Raw genomic sequence first — 20630 nt, 5'->3', positions numbered from 1 at the left:
TCTGCTGTCAAAAAATCTGGAAGTCAGAATTTATAAAACAGTTATATTACCGGTTGTTCTTTATGGTTGTGAAACTTGGACTCTCACTTTGAGAGAGGAACATAGGTTAAGGGTGTTTGAGATTAACGTGCTTAGGAAAATATTTGGGGCTAAGAGGAATGAAGTTACAGGACAACGGAGAAAGTTACACAACACATAACTGCACGCATTGTATTCTTCACCTGACATAATTAGGAACATTAAATCCAGACGTTTGAGATGGACAGGGCATGTAGCACGTTTGGGTGAATCCAGAAATGCATATAGAGTGTTAGTTGGGAGGCCGGAGGGAAAAAGACCTTTGGGGAGGCCGAGACGTAGATGGGAAGAAAATATTAAAATGGATTTGAGGAAGGTGGGATATGATGATAGAGACTGGATTGGTCTTGCTCGGGATAGGGACCGATGGCGGGCTTATGTGAGGGCGGCAATGAACCTCCGGGTTCCTTAAAAGCAAGTAAGTAAGTAATGGCAGTATCTCTGTACAGCAAAAAAAAGTGATATTCCGACTGATGAGTAATTTTTTTAATAGTGCAATAGGCCTACTTATTTATTTATACACACAGAAATTTCAGAACTATTAAATCGTCATCTGAATACAAGAACTAGGTAAATCGAAATTTGCGTTTTTTAGTTATCTTTGTTAGAGCATAGTAAAAATCGCGCACAATGCAATACAAGAACTAGGTAACTTACCGAACGATACCAGCGACAGCTGTTTTCCAATCTATCAAATAGGTAAAAGAAAACAAGACATATTCCTTAGTGCAATCTATACTAATAATAAATCTGTAGCCGAAATTTTTCTGGTAATTTTCGGTTTTCCAAAAATAATTGGTCCTAACATATATAATTAACCACCTGAAACCAAAAATCGCTTTTTTGAAATTTTTGTTTGTATGTCTGTCTGTCTATCTGTCTGTATGTTTGTTAGCTTTTCACGCGATAATGGCTGAACGGATTTCGATGAAAATTGGAATATAAATTAAGTTCGTTGTAACTTAGATTACAGGCTATATGGCATTCAAAATACATTATTTAAAAGGGAGGTTATAAGGGGGCCTGAATTAAATAAATCGAAATATCTCGCTTATTATTGATTTTTATGAAAAATGTTGCATAACAGAAATTTCTTTAAAAATCATTTCCGATAAGTTTTATTCTTTGAAAAATTTTGATAGGACTGATATTTAATGAGATAAATGAGTTTTAAAATTAAAATAACTGCCATCTAAGGCCGTGTAATGAATTAAAAAACAAATGACTTCGTCTATAAGGGGCCTTGGTCAACAACAATCGAAAGCTATGAATCATAGCCTACAGAAAATGTTTCTGTGTTTGTATGAAGCAATATCGGAAGCTAAATTAACCGATTTGTATAATTAATTATTATTTCACCATTGGAAAGTGTAGTTTCTCTGTATGAACATAATGCTATAATGTTATTACAGTAACTTGTGAGTGAATTGAGGACAGGTAAGATTAAAATAGCTTCTTATGCACAGAAAACTTGACAGGCTATTCTGTGTATTCGTTTCCTGTATTTCTTAAAATAATGTTTATCTCAGACAATTAACGAACAACGAGAGTGTATTGATTTAGTTGCAGTAATAATATGTTAGCTTAGCATTTCATTATTTTATAATCCAAATTTTAACTATGCTCAATTGAATCGAGTTAAAATACATAAAATACATATGCATTAAATGCAATGCAAAAAATTTGGGTAATGAGCCAAGCAGATTATGTTGCCCTGTTGTAAAATAAAATTTGTTCCTCCTGAGATTCAAGAGAGCCCCCATAACAAATTGAAAACTTACTTATCGGGGTACATCCGTTATCAACACACTTTTTATATAATATAATATAATATAATATAATATAATATAATATAATATAATTTAAGTTATTTGAAGGGTTCAGAACCATAGTGGGCCAAGCGCCATTTACTGAATACGTAGAAAACAAGAGTTAAAATTAAATTATTACCATAATTCAATGGAAACCTATAACAAGTAAAATAAAGTATACACATTAAATCTAAATGATGTCAATGTTCATTGAACTATGGATGCATGTAATAAAAATTAAGAAACATGTTAAAGGAATTGTCATTGCACCAAATGAGTGCTCTCTGGACCAAAATGATTCCATTTTAATTATTTAAATATAATTTAAATTAAGTAACATATTAAACGATTTATTCTTCTATCAAATACGAATGTTCCCTGGATCAAACGTCCTATTTTAATTATGTAATTACTTTATATTTATTTCTAACGGGTGCAGCGGAGCGCACGGGTACGGCTAGTAAATAAATAAATAGGCAATAGCTCAAAATAGGAAAAATTGAGTTACCTAGTTCTTGCATCCAGGTGACGAAATGATGTGTATAGTTAAGTTCGCTTTGCGGACTAGGTATATGAACAGAATAATTAGTAGTTGAAAAGTGTGTTTTTCAAGTTAACAGGAACTTCTGATTTCTTTATAAATTTCAAATAGTACCACATGAAACACCCATGATGATGATTTATATCTGTGCCAATTCCTGATCGCTTTGGCGTTATTATCTTTAATTCGTTGCGATAATTACCAGTATATATTTCTCTCAAAACTTAAAACCAGTCTAGTATATACAGTCACGAAGCTCAATACGTAGTAACTATGCATCCATAGGTAGTTGCTAACCACTAGGATCGCTAATATCGCCTCATTACAGGCAATGCGAAATAGTACCGGCACAGTTTGTTGTTCCTAGCGCCCTCACAACTCAAGCTTCGTGATTGTATATACGAGACGTGTTAAAACTGCATTCATTTTTCTTATACAGTACACTTCCTTAAGGTTTAATTAATTTTTTTTTTCCGCTTGGCAGCAGTAGCAGAAGGTTGTTCGAGAGAAGCACAATTGATCTGTACTGTTTGGTTACTTCAGTGAGTGTCTATAATGAATATCATAACCAAGGCAATTCTTACCAATACAATGCAAGTGTTGTTTAATAAAGATCAGTAAGCAGTATAGGCTATATAAAATTTAAGTAACTACATATATATATATATATATATATATATATATGATTTATTAAATAAAACCATCATGTGTTCTTCAATAAGTGTGACCACAAGGATCCAGAAAACAAATACATATATAGAAATTCATAATGAAACAATGAAAATACATACAATAACTTAAAAAAAAAATGAAAGTGATGGTGAAATCAGCGAATAGGGATTATAAAGAATGGACACTGAGCGAATTTTCCTGTGTTTTGTTTCTCTGTGCGCCGACGTTTAGTTCCACTTTCAAGCGCTAGAGGTTAGTGTAATCGAGCATACGTTAAGATAATAATTGAGTATAGAGTTAAGACACAGGACCCAAACATCGCCTACCTTATTGCATAATCCAGTAACGCTTTGCTTCAAATAAATTCAAGTTAACAGCTTTTCCTTATTTCTCAGTGTCAAACTAGTTGTAATAATAATTTTTTATATTTAAGATATAATAAATTATATTATAAAATAATACAATACATTATAAAATTAAGTATCGAATTCGTTTAATATTTATATACAATATATTGTAGGTATATGGTTTTACTTCTCATAAGTTTTGTTTTTTTCCATTTTCACTGCTATCAAATCATTACATATCTTAATTGTTGTTGGGATCAACGTCTCAACTTTCATTATAAAGGAATTCTACTAGACATTACAGTTAATGACGGATTTATTATTTTATGGATCCAATTTTTTTTTAGTACATGATGTACCTAGATGTATTAATTATATGTGTTATATTTCCGCTGTGTCGACTGCTAGCTGGTGTGATGTCAGCGCCAACTCTAGGGAGAAAGCAGAATCTCACGCTGTAGCTGGCTTGAAGGTCATTGAAATCAGTCCTGCTACATCAACGGTACCGACGCGAAGTGTCCATACTTAATTACCTATACGCTGGTGAAATTATAATATATTACTTGAAATAGAAAAGGAATTGCAAAAATTGAATTGAATCTTTCAGAATTTCTCTTAGCATTTTCTCAATGTTGTAACATGTGAATCCCTTTCATTTTAAAAGGTTAAAGGTGTATTAATTCGAGATGGTACCACGATCTCAAAAAAGAAGTTTGTGTACATTACGATTATTTAGTCCTGACAGTCCCCGGCGATGTGCGCCTGGGTCAGGCGAGTCCATTTAGTTTCGCCAAGGGATGTTTGGGTTAGTCTCTCGCTTGCCGACGGAGCGATCGTATATAATGCTTGTGGTAGAGGGGTATGTTTCTAGTGCAATTAAGCTGTACTGAATTCCTTTATCGACCGCTCGCCCTTATCTCTACTCCGGAGCTCTCCCCACTACTCCTATTACTTTCCCTCTTTCGCTTCACTTAGCTAGGGCCGATTGTATAAACCATTTAATCTTAGATCAGAGGTTAAATTGATCCTTGTTCTAGCTGAACTTGGAATTTTGTGTTGTATAAAGTCTAATCTGAGATTAATTTGTCTCAAACTAAAGTCAACTTTGACTGAAGAAATTTCTCCGATTAAGTTAGATGAACCAAGTTCAGTTAGGCCTATTTCTTTTCTGTTTGAAACATGCGAGTGGCAGACTGTGCAAATAGAATAACCATTTAATATTAATAGATATGGTAGTTACACTTATATATATATATTTCAATTTCTTGCCTAAATACACAAACAATCTTATATTTTATAAGACTCTATCGTGTACAGCAGTATCAAATAACATAACCTATAATTATATTATGTTTATAACAACCATTCATTATTAATGATTGTGATAGGTACATTCATAAATTTTCAATTTGTCGTTTTATATAGCTTTATTATGTTTAGCAGTATCAAACACCATAACATGATAACAATTTGGAGAACAGTCAACCTTCTTCTTATTGTCCGCCATTATTTACATTGCACAAATAAACCAGTGTCTCCAACAGTGTGTACGGAAAGTCGCCAAAAAGTAGTTGTAAAGTCGCTAGATTTCTCATTATCAACAAAGAAAGAATAAATTTTGTCACTATGGGGTGCTAAAAAGTTCGCTAAACCCCTATTTAAGCAATACAAAAGTTAAAAGAAATTGTTATTGAAAAAGAGTTAAAGTCGCTAGATTGGTAACACTGAACAAACTCGTACAACATGGTCGGCGCATCACATATTTCACCTGTTTATGCGATGTTGCCAAATCCTTTTCACGTGAACTTAGATTGCATTTGAACCCGGTAATTTGATCGCAGAAAAGTTTTATACAATAGAAGAAGAATCTGAACTCGGTTCACTTTTCGATCTTCGATCAAAGTTGATCTTTAGTCAGGGAGTTTTATACAATTGAGCCTTAGCTGTCAGGACTAAATAATCGGTCTGTACTGACCAATGATTAGCCATGATGTTATACTGCTTCCTATAATGAGGAATGCAATTCGGTCTGTACTGACCAATGATTAGCCATGATGTTATACTGCTTCCTATAATGAGGAATGCAAAGTTCATAGATACTTTTTTTTCAACATCGATAAGTTTTGGCTGTTATGCGTCTCTTTCAAACCTGATATTCGGGTCTAGTATTATTTCTGTGTTGTTTTTTCTATCAATGACAACAATATTTGCTCGTCTTGTTGAATCATCTTACGAGATACAATGCACTTCTTTATGGACTTCCAATCCTTGTAGTCTTAGAATATCAGCAAGCATTGTCCTTACCCTGTGATGACGGTTGTTCCGCAGTAACTCAGTCTTTCGGCAGATACCCAACACATGTATGCCATTGCTAAATGTATTTCTGGTCCTAATGAAAAAGTAGGAAAGAATGACTGTATCCATGGTGATACCCGTAATCTATATATATAATTTGAACTGGTAATGGAAATTACGGTAAAACGGCTTAACGGATTTTAATGAGTGACCCCTCATTTTTATGCCTGGCATCCAAAGTTTTTCGGAAAAGTAGTAGTTTTCAGTGAAATGTCAATTTTCCTACATAATTTTCGTATTTTCCAAAATCCATCTGTTGTCAGTTTTGAGAACAATTTTATTGAATCACGGCCGACTTGATTGAATTTCAGAACAAAACACACACTACAATAAGCAATAGGCTATTACACGAAGGTCATGACCTGCAGGATTGCCGACATATTTAGAGCTCAATTCAATTTGTTATTAAAAACTGATTCTGCAGTGTATAATTTTCTGAGTACAGCTGTGTATTGGATATTCAAATCTACGGCGGTTTGATGACATTATTACCATTATAAATTAAATATTATTATAGTTAATATCATGATGCATCTATTTTTTCATTAATTGTACATAATATTGATGCTATATTGATGACATGAAAGTGAAACGTTTTGTGGTTATGTAAGTAAATGTAGAGAATATCTTAATTTAGATCTTCATTTCTATAATTTACTGAGTGACTGCTATATATAACTATTAAGTATTAAGTAAGATAATAATATTGTTATTAGAAATCAAATATTTTTATACTCATTAAACCAGTGGGGTTGGGTCTTTTTCATATACTTAATGGCGGTGTAGTGTAGATATTGATATGTGTCATTGTCTTCAGTATAGGCTCGAGAAAGCGCAAAAATTACAGTTTGTAAGGAAAGATCAAAAGGTATTACTTACTGATAAAATAAGAGGCCTAGAAAATTTTGTAGTCTCCAGATCATTTCAGCAAGATCTCTTGGTAGGATAAAATGATTTTACGCTCTACATTTCAAGTTCTACATGCAGCAGCTATACGAAAATGCTATTGTTCGAAAGCTTAGGAAACCTGACTTTTTTTAACTTTTGCCTACAATCCACAATGACCTGAAATAGCTACTGCTATCGTCCTGACATTGATACTTGCGTTTTCGCGTTGAAACTCAAAAAACTGACGTTGGATAGGTTCAAGGAAAAGTATTTGGCTAAAAAAATCCATTCAGAGGGAGTATGTTTCATTATTCTGGAAGCAAATAACTATCAAAAAGACAAGTAGGCTATTCATCATTGAAAATAAATCTGAAAAAATTTTTATTTTGAACGTCTAACGAACTTAGTTTGCAGCAGCATTTGCTGCACAAGCCACTAGTCAAGGTTTAAAGTTCAATCGCTCTGGATCAATACTTAATAGTTATAATGATTTTTCTAAATATATTTGTCGGAGGTGTTTGCTCTTCTTGAGAAGAAGACATTCCAGTAATTGGTGTGCTAAATTAAACATTGTAGCCTATATTAGATTAAGCTTAATTTTAAAACAAAAAATTGAGTGCAAATGTCACACCCGTAACCATGGAAATAAAAACGTGAGTAACGATACTCTAATAACACTTAAACTTGATTTGTGTGCATTAATATGCAGTTTTCTGTCACATCATCACAGATGCTGTAATAAAATTAATATTGTATTTCATGTAAACGTGATCTGTGTGCATTTTTGTTATAACAACGTAGGTATTGTAATATCAGTTATAAACAGATAACTCATTTATTTATAGAAAGTATTCTACGGAATAAAGAATGATGAGAATGGCAATGGCATATGTGCCGCTCTTCTATTGGAGAACGAAACATTTAAATTCGCTCATTTTCAGTACACATGAGGTTTAAAATAATGAGACAATAGTTATTACATAATTCTGATGTATTTTACAAAATCATACTAGTAATTAAAATTATTTTTTACATTTTCAGTATATTTTTATTTTGAATTTGATATTCCCAAGAAACTACTTCGATTAATTAAAATGTGTCTTAGTGAAACTTACAGCAGAGTCCGTACAGGCCAGTTTCTATCTGATGCTTTTCCAATTCACTGCGGGCTAAAGCAGGGAGATGCACTATCACCTATACTTTTTAACTTCGCTCTAGAATATGCCATTAGGAAAGTTCAGGATAACACAGAGCGTTTGGAATTGAACGGGTTACATCAGCTTCTTGTCTATGCGGATGACGTGAATATGTTAGCAGAAAATCCACAAACGATTAGGGAAAACACGGAAATTCTACTTGAAGCAAGTAAAGCGATAGGGTTGGAAGTAAATCCCGAAAAGACTAAGTATATGATTATTATGTCTCGTGACCAGAATATTGTACGAAATGGAACTATAAAAATGGGAGATTTATCCTTCGAAGAGGTGGAAAAATTCAAATATCTTGGAGCAACATAACAAATATGAATGACACTCGGGAGGAAATTAAACGCAGAATAAATATGGGAAATGCCTGTTATTATTCGGTTGAGAAGCTTTTGTCATCTAGTCTTCTGTCAAAAAATCTGAAAGTTAGAATTTATAGAACAGTTATATTACTGGTTGTTCTATATGGTTGTGAAGCCTGGACTCTCACTTTGAGAGAGGAATATAGGTTAAGGGTGTTTGAGAATAAGGTTCTTAGGAAAATATTTGGGGCTAAGAGGGATGAAGTTACAGGAGAATGGAGAAAGTTACACAACACAGAACTGCACGCATTGTATTCTTCACCTGACATAATTAGGGACATTAAATCCAGACGCTTGAGATGGGCAGGGCATGTAGCACGTATGGGCGAATCCAGAAATGCATATAGAGTGTTAGTTGGGAGGCCGGAGGGAAAAAGACCTTTGGGGAGGCCGAGACGTAGATGGGAAGATAATATTAAAATGGATTTGAGGGAGGTGGGATATGATGGTAGAGATTGGATTAATCTTGCTCAGGATAGGGATCAATGGCGGGCTTATGTGAGGGCGGCAATGAACCTCCGGGTTCCTTAAAAGCCAGTAAGTTAGTTAATTATATATAACGGCCACTTGACTTACCTTAATTCATTTGCTTGTAGACGAAATCGGCCCTTCTCTCTTTCGATATATTACAGACACAATTCATTGTTCTCAAATAAACACTCGCAAACGGTTCTCACAATCACAAGTTCACAACCGCATACAATACCGATACTCGTCTTACGAAGGACAAGCCAAAACCAATTCGCGCTTTAGAATTTCCGTTGTGTTGTTTTCCCTTCCCTGACGGAGGTTTGAAAAACTTTCACTTTATGGGATACTAGGGATACCAATTGTGTCAACGAACAAACGACTCCTTCATCTTATCATCGCAATGTTATCCTAAAATGCCAATTAGGCCTACGACCTACCGTAAAATGAATGAGAGGGCAGACACGTAACCTCAAGAATGGAGTGTCGGACATTGTTTCTTTTCTCTTCTTCAAGAGAATTTTTTAAAACTCAGAGCTAGAAAATGTTGGCGACTCAAGGCGTAGATCTCCACGCCTTAGCTGTACCCTCATTAGCCAGACTCCACTAGAAAACCACCCCGTCCTGTTTCTATTGTGCGGGAGAGAGAGAGTAAAAGGTTGGGCCTTTATTACTAGGCTTATAACCTATCTCAAAAACATCTATGGATACAAACAGTTCCAAATATATTTACCGTTATTAACGAAGAAGCCGAGTAAAATTTCCGTATGCCTATTTTATATTAAAAATATAAATACCTACAGAAAATATTCCTATTAAAAGCATTTACCTACCTTTGTCAATGTCAGCTTGCTTTTGTACTAGAACTAGAAGAACGATTTTCTCTCTACGAGAAAACAACTTACAACACTTTCAATAACCCTTTGGTATTCTACAATGTAACAACAGTGGAAATATAAATATTCCTCATTAATGTAGTGTTGGCACATCTTAGTTTAAGTACAATGGCATAAAAATCTTAAGTGGCCAAAATAACATTTCTATAGTTAAGTACATCATATAATGATGATACTAAGGGCGTAAAAGGTAAAGGTAAAGTTATCCCCGTAACAAGCCATGAAGGCACTTGGGGGGGGGGCATGGAGGTAATAGTCGACATAAACCGTTAATACCGACAAAATGTTAGAAAATAAGACTTAGGCAAATTGATCATTCTATTTTATTATGGCTTGTATTTCATCCAGACACAAGTACGTAATACCAAATGAAAACGGAAGTGTTTCTTTTCAATAGCTTATATTAAAAAAAAAAAAAGGCGCGACTTGACCATGCACCAAAGATTTATGGAAATAAAAATGAAAACAAATAAAAATTTACTTTTTAAACTTCTTGTGGCTCGGTAGAATATGTAATTAGAAACCTGTTTTTTTTTTTTACTGCATATAGTAGAGAATACAAGACAACTTTTGTACGCCCTTATGTTTTGAATTTCGGATTTTTTTTTAAATACCGGTACACCCTACCAGAGACAGATAAGAATGAAAGATACTTGTAGCAAGGCCAAAAAGCTTATAAGCAATTGTTAATAATTAGGCTATTTTAGTTCTATTCCGTTCTATTCTATTCTATCCTACATTATAATTATATATCAAATCATATATCATATCATATCATATCATATCATATCATATCATATCATATCATATCATATCATATCATATCATATCATATCATATCACATCACATCATATATCATTCATATATCATATCACATCATATCATATCAAATCAAATCATATCACATCATATATCATATCATATCATATCATATCATATCATATCATATCATATCATATCATATCATATCATACCAAGACTGGGTGGTGTTGGGATTGGCCTTCCCTTCTGTATAGCAATAATCTGTTCTTGTAAACTGAATCTCCTAAATTGTCCAAAATATATTATGTTTTCACTTCCATTCATTGTTGAATAATTGCGCAAATTAACAATTACAAGGAAATTCACAACCTCGTAGCATTTTTCGCGCACACTACAGCATCACACGTGTTGGAAGAGACCAGCTACTAACTCGTAACCGGAACCGTTTTACGGAAATGGAAATGGGAATGGGAAATAATCTGAGGAAAGCGAGAACACTGCATCCATCCACGTGGTCTGTGTTGCCACATGTACATTTTACAAGTTCAGTATCACATGCTTTTGAAGAATGTCAGTTCTTGTAAAGTCATACTATCATTTGTTCAAAGCTGCCGGTGGCCGATTAATTTTTTATGTTAAAAATGTTGTAGTTTGGAGTACCTACTTTCAATTTCAAATATACTTGTACAAAACTGACAACTTGGCTGTTGCCCTGTCTAGTAAACAATGAATAGAAATGAATTTCAGGGGCCAAATACGTAGAACTACTTCCTCTTTGTTTTACATAAACCGAACTTTAACTTTCAAATATTCACGAAAGTTTCAAACCATGAATAGTAGCCTATATAAAGTGCAATAAATATTTTTTATTTATGATTTTAAAAAGTTTACATGGTGTCTTTCATAGCTTTGCGTTAAAACTGTTTTTTTTTTTTTGTTGTGTCTCCTCCTAGATGTGTTATAGTCTGGCTGAATGCAGCATCGTTAGGTGGCAGTGGTAGCGAGCTTCCTGCATGACCAGTCGGTTTCTATTTCCCGCCCATGACTGATTCAGAGGAGGATCTCCTCCCTCTCCGTTCATTTACTTGCTTTAAAACTCTGCTTCTTTCTCTGGCCGCTAGTGCGCTGTTGTCTGTGTGTGTTAACTGCAGTAGAGGAGGAATGGAGTGCCTTTCCTCCACACAGACAATCTCGCATCTTTCTCGCAGTTTTCTACAGCACATGAGCGCGCGTCATTTAAAACTCGATCAACCGAGTTTTTCTTATAGCTGTGAACTTAAAAATTATCGAATCTTCCTCGAATTTCAAGAAACATATTTTATTTGGTACCGGTATTTACTTTCAAATGAAGAAAATGTGAGGAGGACGTTCCTCCCTTCCCTCCCCCGAGGAATTATGTAGGTAACTATCCTGTGTAAGCTACATATCAGAATCAAAATAATCACATACATAAACATGTAGTTTTGAACAGAACGGGAGAAACAGGAATAGAAGCTGTAATCCTAACTATTTGCACACAACACACCAATAAGATGTAATGCCAATGATTATAATACAGAAATATAAGCTACTGTATTAAATTATGCACTAAAAATTATATCTTTAGAATAACTACCTTTCAAAAGGTTGTATTACTAAATAGAAACATACCGTACGATTAAATCTGACAATTCTTAAGAAAACTATAAAATTTCAATTGAAACCATCTCAAAAAAATCTTCTTAGGAAAAAAGGGAATATCTGTTACAAAAGAAGTGTAAAAATCTGATACCAAGCAATGAAATGTACATTTTTAGGGAAGGGAAGAAAAAGTTAAACTATGACAGAAAAACATCATACTTAACTCTAGAAAAATATAGAGGACACCAGCTTTTTTTAACTATTGGCGGGTACTTGACTGCTCATCATTCACTCAAATGAAGCCAGCTGTGTAGACCAATTTGCCAACAGGGAAGTTGCCCAGGGTGCGCCATAGGAGGCTGGTCTATCCTATACATGAGATGAGACGAGACGAGACGAGATATGAGATGAGACGAGATGAGATGAGACGAGATGAGATATGAGATGAGACGAGATGAGATATGAGACGAGACGAGATGAGATATGAGATGAGACGAGATATGAGATGAGACGAGATGAAATGAGACGAGATGAGATGAGATATGAGACGAGACGAGATGAGATATGAGACGAGATGAGATATGAGATGAGATATGAGATAAGACGAGATGAGATATGAGATGAGACATGAGATGAGACGAGATGAGACGAGATGAGATAAGAGACGACATATGAGATGAGACGAGATGAGATATGAGATGAGACGAGATATGAGATGAGATATGAGATGAGATTTTGTTAGAATGCCACAGGAGAACTGGAACTCACAGAGAAAACCCCTGTGTTACCAGTACCTGGACCATGGGCTTGCCCAACACACGTTATAAATCGGGGATACACCGGTGATCGAACCCAGGTCTACTGGATTATAAGTCCAGGACTCTAGGTACCATGATGACAAGGATGCTAGAAAATAAAATCCTGAAAACCGATATAATAACTTTTATCACATGGTAAAAAATAAAAAAAATCCTTTCAAATTCAATTAGTCACTTCTTTTATCTCTTGTTATGAACTCTGAAGTTGCAAGTGAACTCATCACAATTATTGAGGGGAAAAAAAAAATTTATTTGCACACAATATCATTCAAATAAAACAGACGTGCATGTGGGTTCAATATCAGACTCTGATTTACAAAGTTTAATACAGATATTATGTTCTCTCGGGATATTATTTGAATTTTCGTAATGCCGTACTTTCCCACCATCATTTTTTAAAACAACCGCCAATGGTAAAATGCCCTGTCTTACCACCCAGAACAGTAACAAAATCGGAAATCTGAATAATTTCTGTCACTGTTTCTTAAATACAGTGTATAGAAAAAAATCGAAAAACATTTACCTAGAAAGAAATTTTGCCTATCACTAGAAAGGCACAGAAATTTCAGTTAACCCTCTATTGGCCCATGTGACTTGAGAGTAGGGCTACCAGACATCCTAGTTTTTAATGCATCCGGGGGATTTTCTAAAGTGTCGCGGTACCTATTAAAATTGCATTTATAAAACGCACTCACATCCGAGAATCATTATAATCTTAACTAGGATAAATTTATTCTTTTTTTTACTGATGGAGATGTTGGTATCACTGAATGACCAAAATGTTTACATTGTTTACAACGATCTCTGGTGTCTCGGGAGTTTAAAATAAAGAAATGAGCGATTGATTAATTTCTGGAGTCTCGCTGTGAGATGTTGTTTCTTTGTTTTGTAAGTGACGCGGCACGCAGTGGAGAATGCTTATTCATTATAGTATAGCTGACGTTGATACAACATGTTAAACGTAAGCGGGTAATTATTTTTATTTTTTATAATTACAATCTTAATTTCGGCATGATGGAATATATGCGAATTACTAACTAAGCTGTAAATTTTATTTGTATTTAGATTTCAAGATGGCGAAGCGGAAATGTAGCTTCACTAATGAACTAAAAAGTAAATACCCCAGCTTCATATTGCGGCTTGGAGGACAGAACTGCATTGTTAGTTGGATTGTTTGCAATGTTTATATTATAACTATAGTAAGTTAACATTGAGCAACCATTTGAAATACATTTCTGAAAAAGCTCGTAAAAGATTCTCCCTTCTAAAAAGACTAGCAGGAAAGAAATGGGGATGCTCTAGGAATACTTTGAACACTACATACAAAATGTTTATACAGCCAGTGCTGACATACTGTGGAGAAATTTTAATTACTTCACCTTTCATAAACGACATAGAATATGTTCAAAACCAAGCTCTCAGACTCATTACTTGTGGAATCAAAACAACTCCAATAGATTCTGTGAGATTCCTCATTAATGTTAACAGTATCAAAATGACAACAGAAGAAAAAGCACTGATTCAATATGAAAAACTTATTAGATTACCAGGAAACAATTGGCATTCATACAGTCCTCTCTGTAGATTGAAAACTCAAAAAAGTTTCATATCCATTGATCAAGAATTAAAACAGAAAATCAATATCCCGAACTTAAAAGAAAACTTACAAATTAAACCAAACCCTTTAACTCTATTAAATATAGAATATAATCTAAATTTAACAGAAGAAATACTGAAATCAGAAGTAAACACTGCAATACTGAAACAATTGTCTTTAGAGACAATTAATATTAGGTACCCTCCACAAAACTGGCTTCATTTATACACTGACGGATCCTTGATCTCCAGAGAACAAGGTGCCGGTGCAGGTGTTACGTGCCGTCTCTTCTCACTTTATAGATCTCTTGGATATGGAACAACAAGTTTTGATGGTGAAATCATTGCAATAAGTGAATGTCTCAGAAATCTTCTATGCCACATCAATAAATTTAGGAATGCAGTTATATTGTCAGACTCCAAAGCAGCTATTCTATCAATCATCTCTAAACACACACCTTCATCTCAAACAGCAGAAATAACTAAAATGCTCTCTCAATTAATATCACTCAATAAAAGAATTGTATTCCAATGGATACCATCCCATTGTGGAATCCTGGGAAACGAGAATGCGGATGCTTTAGCAAAGAAGGGCTGCACTGCTACTTACAGACCTGTTACTAAATCTATGTATTATTCTGTGAAGAGATTTATTAAATCTACATACTTAGACTTCAACAAACAAAATTTGATAACACAATCCCAAGGGAAAAAATGGAACTCTCTGCATCAAAATTCACAGCTAATTCCCGATTTACCACGAAAGTCGTCTGTAGCTGGATTTAGATTGGCAACAGGCCATGATTGTTTGGCTAAACACCTGCATAGAATTGGAATATATCAGTCCCCTAACTGCCCATTGTGCAACTCAAACCAAGAAATGGATTCGGAACACCTCAAAATCTGTGCTTCATTGGCTGGTCATGATAATATCTTTGAAAAATACTGGAGTGCAAGAGATCAAATGACTTTATTGTCAAACGCCTGGCATTAGAAAACAGCAACAACAATATATTATAACTATTATTACACATGAACAATATGTTAGTCATATTAAATAGTTTTATTATGCAATATAACAATTTTTATTATTTAATCTTGGTGTCCTAGTTTTCAGTCTCGGATGTCCTTGGTCCCAGATATTCCATCTGGTAACCCTACTTGAGAGTTTCATCCAGTAATTCTATCTTCTTTTTAACAAGCGAGGGAATGTTCTTTCAATTGTTGACCAATATGACTTCAAAGTTAAAACATGGCTGCTATTTCCTACATTGTTAAATGTTCTCTCAAGTTCATATAATCTCTAGATGTCAATATTTCGCGAGTGCTCGTGTAAAGGGGGTTAAGTATGAATTGGCTAAACTGGAATAAGTACAGATTTGAACTATCCACAATTACTTTTCTCTTGTGTTAAAGGGGTTAAGTTATTCTTCCATCTATGATGCAATTACAGTGCTCCATAGTTTGTGACAAAAGGGTTTTGTTCAGTACCAAAGGAGAGAAGTTTACATACCTTACAATTTGACTTAACTCCCTTTACACGAGCACCCGTGATTTATTTTACCACCATGTCACTGAGGATCAATGTTACCTGGAAGTCACAACCATGTCATGTAAAATAAAAATTAATCAAAAAATTTAATTTTACTAATATGTGCTAATTAGATAACTATCAACAAATATAGAGACTTGAAAACATTTTCTGACTTCAGAAAATAATTTGGGATATAGAGGGTTAAAAACTATACCTATCATAATACCAATATTACAATGAAATTATTGACATGTTGACAAAGTACCAAATGTGGCATTCACATAAGGAAAGAGAAATTAAATACACTCATTTTTCATAAGGAACATTATAGTACACTAATTTACGGACATCTGTAAGAAGAAAACACTAATAAAAATACATTAATTAATGATTTCACTTTTATTATTATATGGACACGAATGTTACAGCTTAAGGACGGATCGTCTTAGATGAATATAATTTATAGAAATTAAGTTCATTAGAAGAATTGTGGATTATACATTGCTGAACAAAGAAAGGAACTAAAAATCACATCAGTGAAACGATACAAATTTATAGAAGATAGAGTCCACACCTGTGGAGTAACGGTCAGTGCGTCTGGCCGCGAAACCAGGTGGCCCGGGTTCGAATCCCGGTCGGGGCAAGTTACCTGGTTGAGGTTTTTTCCGGGGTTTTCCCTCAACCCAATACGAGCAAAAATGCTGGGTAACTTTCGGTGCTGGACTTCAGACTCATTTCACTGGCATTATCATCTTCATTTCATTCAGACGCTAAATAACCTAGATGTTGATACAGCGTCGTAAAATAACCCAATAAAATAAAAAATATAGAAGATCGTGATAGGACCGTGTTGAATGCATGACATAAACGCTCTAAAATGACAAAGAAAAAAGAAGTTTGAGATGTCCGAGTAAAATATAAATGGGAACAATTCCTGGTAGTCAAAACAGATCAGTGCCCAAAACATGACGATGACGATGGTGGTGGTGGTGGTGGTGGTGGTGGTGGTGGTGGTGGTGGTGGTGGTGGTGGTGGTGGTGGTGGTGGTGGTGGTGGCAGCGGTGATGAAGACAATGAAGAAGAAGAAGAATAATTTGGAATCAGTGATGCTACTGTTATATTCAAATGTTAAAATTACAATGTAGACCTTAGAAAATGTATGTAACAAAGAAACTTTCGACTTTCTACTAAGCATTATTTTGTATAGAATATTAATAAAATGTCAGTCATATGGACCCTCTGTAAAAAGCCAAACTTCATCATGGACGAAGAAGATCTACTTCACTGTTTTAATCTGGATAGCAATCAGCAAGAACTGAAGAACACGGCCACACTCCACTGGGATAATGTCTCAACCATCCGACATAGCTATAAACAAGGACCACCTCTCGACATGTTTATCCAAATATGGAAAAGATCTAATAGCTTTATATTGGGATGTCAGAAAGTGAATGCTTTAAATTACAAGTCTAATGACATTGGGAAATAAATCAACAACAACAACAACAACAACAACAACAACAACAAGCATTAGTGTATTAGAAACAAATTAACTTTGTATTAGTTAATTAGTACAATGTAATTGGAAAATGCAATAAAAACTAGCTAACACAGTAGAAACAAACGCAAATTTCTGATATTGTAGACATTTTCCAAAATAAATAAAACTATTGAATAGAAGTTGAAAGGGTTAATTCTTCCACAATTCAAAACACTTAATTTCTTATCACTTCTTAGTAATCTTATACCCAATAAACCATCTTGCAGGATACACATTTGTTTACATTAATTATGTATCTACAATCTTCTTATGTGAAATTACCGAGGTCGCCATTTTAATGTTTGGAAGGGTGAAACAGTTAAATTGGCAAACCTCTTGCTGTCCACATAGAACAAACTTCATATCAGTTCTTAGACACCTCAACTCAACAAGTAGCACCTTTTAAATTCTATCTTCTGTCATTTGGAACTTCCAACATCAAAGATTGCTTTGCCACATTTCCTCATTCATACAATAGTTTTTAAGTCACTTGTATTAATAATACAATATGAATTCATTTGTTGGGAGAAGGAAGGGGGGAAATGGCACAAATTGTCAATTCAAATACTGTACATAACTTCAATCTTCTTCAAAACACTGATCTGTGTACAAAAAAAAAAAAAAGATTTCCCCCTTATTCATTTTAAAAAATCACACTCATATTTTCTCGATCTCACATTTAAAAGGTATTTCACACAGTTTGGTTGGTAAAATGTTTCACACCATGCTGTAAACTATGGGTACACAAACAGCTACAAAGTTTGCTGTAAGAATTCAAAGCTTTCATGGTGGTCATTGTGGTACAAGTCTCTCGGAGTAATTGGATTGTGTCATAAAGGAAGAAAAATCCAACATTTCGGAGCAAATTATTGGTTCCATCAATAGTAGAATGTCGAAAAATACAACTCAGTTCAAATGTCAACATATATGAGGTTTCTGTACACTCTGTGTTAAGGTTATGAAAAACCTTCTGTAATGAGAACAAAACAATAGATTGCTCTGGGTTGGTGGAAGCTTCATCCTTCATAAAACACTACTTATGAAGTTTGCTGTAGCACTTAACTGTTTTATTATTTTTCATTTAAATCTACAATGTCTTTACGTTGTTTTTTTTTTTTAGAAATGTCTTGTTACTTGATTAGTCCTAAATCTAATATCCTTCTACTTCAACACAGTTGATATTGTCAGTTCCAAGCACACGCACTCCACACTCACTACGGATCTTCTCACCTCTTGCTAACTCGGAATATCACAGATCTACTCCACTTTCGGAATACAGAGACGCTGTTTCAGAGTTGCTTATACATTATTATTAATATTATTATCATCATCGCAAGCCTTGTAATGTTGGAACCAAATGTAGCATGTTGATGGTATCGCCAACCCATCTGGAGATCATCATCTTTTTCAGATGTCAATGCCAAAAATGTGAAGGTGTAGAATGAATGTAATACCAGGCTTGTGTTTTTATTTTCTCCGCTTCTTCCTTTTTTCTTCTTACTGTGTTGCCCTCATCAGCGCTATGTACAAAACGAGAGTCCAACGGAAGGAAAATACTTCAGCTTCTTTCACCGACTATCAGACTAACGGACTTCTATGGTAAATTTCGTTAGGATGCACGTTCTGATTGCTGTCGTTCTGCCCAGTGCTGCATTGCTAGAAGAGAAAACAGACAATTAGACTTTTGTTTTCGTTCTCACAAAAAATTTTATTCGATAACTTCTTTTCTGCAAAATGATACTGATCTTCTAAATTGATTCTAATAATAAAAATTTACAAAAGTCATTTCATTTTCAATATATAGAATTTGAAAATAGTTGTTGTTGTTTTCTAATGCCAGGCGTTTGACAATAAAGTCATTTGACCTCTTCCACTCCAATATTTTTCAAAGATATTATCATGACCAGCCAATGAAGCACAGATTTTGAGGTGTTCCGAATCCATTTCTTGGTTTGAGTTGCACAATGGGCAGTTAGGGGACTGATATATTCCAATTCTATGCAGGTGTTTGGCCAAACAATCATGACCTGTTGCCAATCTAAATGCAGCTACAGACGATTTTCGTAGTAAATCGGGAATTAACTGCGGATTTTGATGCAGAGAGTTCCATTTTTTCCCTTGGGATTGTGTTATCAAATTTTGTTTGTTGAAGTCTAAATATGTAGATTTAATAAATCTCTTCACTGAGTAATACGTAGATTTAGTAACAGGTCTGTTAGTAGCAGTGCTGCCCTTCTTTGCTAAAGCATCCGCATTCTCGTTTCCCAGGATTCCACAATGGGATGGTATCCATTGGAATACAATTCTTTTATTGAGTGATATTAATTGAGAGAGCATTTTAGTTATTTCTGCTGTTTGAGATGAAGGTGTGTGTTTAGAGACTATCGATAGAATAGCTGCTTGGGAGTCTGACAATATAACTGCATTCCTAAATTTATTGATGTGGCATAGAAGATTCCTGAGACATTCACTTATTGCAACGATTTCACCATCAAAATGTTGTTCCATATCCAAGTGATCTATAAAGTGAGAAGAGACAGCACATAACACCTGCACCGGCACCTTGTTCTCTGGAGATCAAGGATCTGTCGGTGTATAAATGAAGCCAGTTTTGTGGAGGGTACCTAATATTAATTGTCTCTAAAGACAATTGTTTCAGTATTTCAGTGTTTACTTCTGATTTCGGTATTTCTTCTGTTACATTTAGATTATATTCTATATTTAATAGAGTTAAAGGGTTTGGTTTAATTTGTAAGTTTTCTTTTATATTCGGGATATTGATTTTCTGTTTTAATTCTTGAACAATGGATATGAAACTTTTTTGAGTTTTCAATCTACAGAGGGGACTGTATGAATGCCAATTGTTTCCTGGTAATCTGATAAGTTTTTCATATTGAATCAGTGCTTTTTCTTCTATTTCTTCTATTTGAAAATAGTAAAAATGTAACATCCATGACAACTGGAATGGCTGTTTGTACCTCAGGCTAATTTATGATGAAGTGGAAGAGAAGGCCTCATGGCCTTAACTTCACCCTAATAAATAGTTTTAATTCTAAATGTTTGTCCGAATCTATCACACCGAAACTGTATTGCGCGTAAAACAAAAATTCTAATCTGTTTTTTTCTTCTAAATTAT

The 20630-nt window shown here is 34.4% G+C and overlaps 1 protein-coding gene across 8 annotated transcripts in view; it reads right to left on the bottom strand.

Annotated features, from left to right (window-relative positions):
* Positions 1–17484: 17484 nt before the first annotated feature.
* Positions 17485–20630, bottom strand: part of LOC138699485 (ankyrin repeat and protein kinase domain-containing protein 1-like) — a 113436-nt gene continuing 110290 nt past the window's right edge. For all 8 annotated transcript variants that reach the window (XM_069825401.1, XM_069825398.1, XM_069825399.1 and 5 more), the window contains one exon: positions 17485–19150. The gene's annotated coding sequence lies outside the window, so the exon portion shown is untranslated. The remainder of the gene's footprint in view (positions 19151–20630) is intronic.

The sequence above is a fragment of the Periplaneta americana genome, chromosome 5 (assembly GCF_040183065.1).
Source record: "Periplaneta americana isolate PAMFEO1 chromosome 5, P.americana_PAMFEO1_priV1, whole genome shotgun sequence".
NCBI classification, from domain to species: Eukaryota; Metazoa; Arthropoda; class Insecta; order Blattodea; family Blattidae; genus Periplaneta; species Periplaneta americana.
Note: the sequence above shows the minus strand (reverse complement) of the source record. Positions and strands in the feature narration are given on the sequence as shown.